We start from the raw sequence: 5,640 nt of genomic DNA on the forward strand, positions 1-5,640 counted from the left end.
ATATTTCTGGATACAGGGTCTCACTATGCAGTTTGGACTAGTATCCTCCTGTCAGCCTCCCCAGTGCTCGGATTACAGTTGTGTACCACCATGACTGGTTTTGGGACCAGTACACTATGTGGTACTGGGGATTGGGACCTTGCACTTGCCAGGCAGGCACTTAGGCCACCAAGCTATCTCCCCAGCCTAACTCTGTATCTTCTTGATAAGTTAAAATAAGGCAAGGTAATTATTTCAAGTCTTTATTAGTGAGATGGTGTTCCAATCTTCAACCTAGCTATGTAATGTCTTTCTTGAAATGACGCATACAACAGGTGTCACACTTAGGAATAATAAAACTGGCATCAGATTCAGTATCTTTCTTTTGCAAATGATGATTTCACCTGGAAAGTCTCAAAAAAGCACTGAGCTGGATAACCCTCAACAGATCTTAGACCCTGGGATTCTTCCCCACTTAGAAAAAGTCCTCCCTTATGGCTCTCTCCACTTCATCTTAACTCCACATTGGTTCTCAGACTTTATAGTTGATTGAATCTAATGAAATATTTAAACTCCATATAGAAGGTCTTCAGAACTGGGGATATAGATATAGCTCAGTGATCTAAGAGCCTGCCTGGCACATGCAAGATCCCAAGTTTGATCCCCGGTACCAAAAAAAGAAAAAAGAATGTCTTTACTGATTACTGTTACTTCAACATACAAATTCCTTTATGTTACATGAAAATCACATTATGAATGACATTATTTGCTGAAACTTTTTCCTTCACAGTATCAACTCGATAAAGTAAAAGTTGAACACGTAAGCTCCAGCATGATCAAATTTGAGTGAGATCTCCTTAGAGGAAGAGAGTTCATCTTTTAAACCTTTATTTTGAACATGAGAACCAACATTATTTTAATGACAAGAGATACACTGAATCAAGACTTTTCTCTCTCCATTACTAAGAACATAAAACAGTACAAATTGGGGCCAGCCAGATAGCTCAGCAGATTAAAGCAACTGCAAGCAGGCACAGGGGCCAGACATTCAATCCCTGGGCCTGCCATGCTGGCCCCACCCTCTGGGCTTCCTGAGACAGCAATTGAGACTGGGCGTGGTGGTGTCCACCTGTAATCCCAGCACTTGGGAGGCTGTAAAACAGGAGAATCACTACGAGTGTAATCTAGTAGTGAGACCCTGAACACCCTATAGACCCTTCCCTAAAAATATAGAAAAAAAACAGTACAATTTGTTTGACAATGAATTTCTGTATAATATTTCACTTTTACTTTTCTAATTAGAGGTGGAAAAATTTTGAACTGCCTGACAGACAAAATAATTCATGATTTAGTGGTCAATAACTTTTTTTTTTGGCTGGCTCAGCCCACCCCAACGGTGGGACCGGCATGGCATATGGTGCCAGGGATCGAGCTGCAGTCCCCTGTGCCTGCCTAAGCTTGCCTACGCAGGTGCTTTAGACCACTGAGCTATCTCGCCAACCCCGAGCAAAACCTAGTGGTTAATAAATTAGACTATTTATTAAGTATTACAGGCACTTGAACTTCAATTTGCTTGTAGCAAAGCACTTTTGCAAGTGTACTTGCTACTACAGTGAGGAAGCAGTAAATTATGAGTATAAATGGTATCAATAGGTAAGAGATTTCATTTTTTAATTTCAGTTGAATGATTTTACCAATATATCTTTGTGCCTGGGAATATGTTCTTTATGCAGAAAATGGAAAACTTAAGTATGAGCATAACTATGTGAATTAATTCACTTGTCTATTTGTGGGGAAAAGGTTGTGATTTCCACATTAGTAAAAGTCTTCTTGGCAGCTCAAACTAGGGAAAAAAGATCAATCTTTGACTAAAAATACCCTATTAAATATTGATTTTTTTCCTAGATGTATTATTTTACTAAAAAATATCTGGTAATGTTGATTGTCCCAACAAAAATATCAGCACATTATGTACTGATAACACTATGAATGGGGGTATAAACCTAGGTGTAGCATAGTGGCAAGAGCACTAGATTTGAAGAGACATGATTTGTGACTAAATTCCAAATGTTTGGACCAAATTTCAAACATGGCTACATGAATTTAGGTAATCCACTTATTTGCTTCTTTCCTGTTCTTTAAAAATTAAGATAATCATATACCTGCTCAGGATTCTTTTGAAGATTAGACAAACCATAATATATCAAAGTGCCCAATACAGTTTCTACCACATTGCAGGCGCTCAACAAATGCGATGGATTTCAATCTCTGGTGTTCAGTCTTCTATTGCAATGGAAGATAGAGTCAAACTGTATGTTCTGTAGGTTTTCAGAAACAAAAGATTTGAAGACCATAAATGTCATAATACTGCATTTAGAATTATTTTGGGAAAATGGCAGAATCCAGAAATGAATAAAGGGAATGTATTGTACTACAGAACTCATTGCTATTTCTGTGAACCATGTATCCAGAAAAACTTAACGGTAATCTAAGGTACAGGAGAAGGTAAGAGAATTACCTGAGACAGAATCAGAGCTAGGATTACAAGACACATGAATTCCTTTACATCTGATCTTGGACTTCTTCCTCTAGAGTCTACTCAACAACCAATGTAGACTTTACTTTGTTTTGGTTTTTTGTTTGTCTTTACTAATATGATACATTTTTTTATTTTTTTAAAGTATACAAATTAGAATTAAAACAAAAAATTATAAGCAATACAGAATTTCACTTAAAGTAATATGAATTTCACAGCATTTGTTGTAATACAGTGTTGTCTTCCAATGTTATTCATGTTACCAGATATATGCAGGGAAATTTTGAAGAGAAAAAAAATGTATAAGAAATTAAGAAAAAATACAAACAATTGAAAAAGGAGACAACAAATTAAGTATTATCTGCTCCTTTCCATAGACCAGCAAAAATCCATAGTACAGCTGTCCAAATCATCCTGTTTACATACATAAATAAATCTCCTTCCCTCACTTCCTCTCCTCTCCTTAACTCAGTAACTTTTTCCTTTTGACTAAGTTCATTTCCTTGGACTTTACTTTGAAGTTGTGATCTACTAGCTTCATAAGATTCATAGGTAATTGGGCTACATTTGTTTTGGTCATCCTATTAATCATTTGCTATTAATTTCTCCATAGATATCTTCAGATGGTCCAGATATTCCTATCTTACAATTTTCCAAAGTAATGCATTCATCTCATACCGTAACTTGTTTTATCCGCAGTGTTTCATCTCATAAAAATTACTAACAAATTAACCAGCTAAGATAATCTACAATATAATGTTCAGCTCAAATGGCACATAGGAAGATGAAAGATTCTAAGCATTCACACATATGCACAGGGGTATCTTTCCAGCCATATTAGCTAACAGTGAAGGCACAGCAAAATGTTTCTGAGCATTTGAACTTAACTAAATAATATAATCAAATATTTAGGAAAATGTAGTTATCTATAAAAGGGAGGAGCTCACAGGCTTGGAGACTATATAGGTTTTTTTTTATTTGTATAAATTTTATTAAAAGTAAAGCTATTCCACAATATTAAAGTGGTTGTACCTGTTAGAAATGAGAAGTACATTTTTGTGTCCTCATAAAAGCTCACTCCAACAAATGTTTACAACTTGTGTGCTTATCTACGTTTATTATATTTAAATAAAGTTAATCAAAAAATCAGAATATTTAAAATAATATGTGGTACCTTGTTTTCAGCTTATTTTTCTGATCACTATGTTCTATTCTGTTATAAGCCCCTCTTTAAATTTCCTAAGGCAGTTTATAAAGAGGTCTATAATCAGTGGTGTTGCTAAGAGGAATCAAATATTCACCTTGGTCTTCTCTACACCCTTTGGCTTGATAGACACTCTCAGAAACAGATGGGTAAGTGGTTGCGTGAATGCTCAGAAAGATGGATAAGTAGTCACAGCCATGAGTTCCAAGTCCTTCCATATAATTCTGGGGCCATGAACACTTTCTTTGCCCTTCTCCATCCAAAAACAATAAAAAACGTATTCTTTGGTAGATAAGATCCACCCCAGGTCAATTAAATCAAGATCTCGAGGGGAGATTTCAGTACTGTATAATTTTAAATTCCCAGTATGATTCTAGCATTTAGCCAGAGTTGAATATCACCCTCTTAAAGCCATCTGAAAGCATGAAGATTAAATTTAAGTTATTATTTTAAAAATACATTTATCATACTGAATCACATGAGAATCCATGGTTATATTTGATGAGGGTTGTGTCATATTATTTGAACAATATGAACTTCAGAGAAGCATTTACTTTACTAATTAGTCCCCTTATCTTTAACCTGTCCCTATCACCTGGTCTCAGGGTACTGGAATTGTAGGGTTGGATTTTAAGAGATAATTAGATCCTTTGGAGAGAAGAATTCTGTGAAATTATAGTCATAAGGTTACAAATCTGTACAAGTGTTAATAAATGATCTTCATCCATGCTGGTGAAACTGCAAATCTATTCTGTCACATTGTTTTGTTTCTACCTCTTTTCATATGACATTTCAAAATGCACACAGTGACTAGGGCTTTCAGGCAACCAAGCTATGCCTCAGAAACAACCATAACTGAAACGCACATATCTCTTCCTCCTTGCTTTGCTCACTCGTGCTTTCCACCCATTTCTAGGTCTGATGCCCTAGAAATCCAGAGGACAGTGATCACAGAGCAGAGCTGAGGACTGTGAGAACTGGTCTCCAGGTATTAAGAGAGACACCAAAGAATTAACTCAAAATCCATCACCAAATGTTTTCAAGTGGCAGACTAGAATACATGTGGAACACATTCTGGAATTCTTTTTTTTTTTTTTTTCTAAAATCAAACATATCAAGAAGTACAGGACTTTGGGGAATCTAATCCACTTACCTCATTTTTACAGAGGAGCCAGCTGATGCTGAGAGATCCTAAGCAACTTTTCCCTGCTCTTACTGTTGGGAAAGGGCAAAAGTCAAGATAAGCTTATGCTCCGTTCCCAGGTCTTCTCGCCATAGTGTTCTATTTCTATTTCTGTTTAACACTGTCCTTGCTATTTTTATGCTCCCCTAAATATGTTTCTCAATCCCAGAAAGCACTTATTTATTTAACTCCAGCTTTAAAAATAAAACAACTCTGCCTTAGAAGAGCACTCCTTGCCATCTACCTACCCGCCCTACCACACATCGGAATATCTCTGCCACTACCCATTGCCATGAAGTCTGCTCAGAGTACCAAGAACATGCATTTTCAGGCAGGAACAGGAGCACCTGATCACAGGGTGGGAGAAACGCAGAAGAGCTATTCATAAATTTACAGTTGTCTACATTGTGATAGAGAATGGATTTGAAGGGCATGAGCAGGATGCACAGAAGTTTGAAGGCTGGGCTGGGGAGATGGCTCAGTAGAATAAGCGCTTCCCTGGCAAGTGAAAGGGTTTGACTTCAATCCCTGGTTTTGCCAAAAAAAAAAAAAAAAGTGAAAGAAGTTTGAAGGCTGATGCAGTGGTCAAAATAAATAAGTGAGAAGGTCACTTGAAGAATTTAGAAGGTGAAAGTGACAACGTGAAAAAAAGGGGGGGCCAGGGAGTTGGCTCAGTAGAATAAGCGCTTGCCTGGCAAGCACAAGGGCCTGAGTTCAACTCCTGGTTCCGCAAAAAAA

This window comes from Octodon degus, unplaced genomic scaffold (assembly GCF_000260255.1).
Source record: "Octodon degus isolate 3935 unplaced genomic scaffold, OctDeg1.0 scaffold00103, whole genome shotgun sequence".
Lineage (NCBI taxonomy): Eukaryota > Metazoa > Chordata > Mammalia > Rodentia > Octodontidae > Octodon > Octodon degus.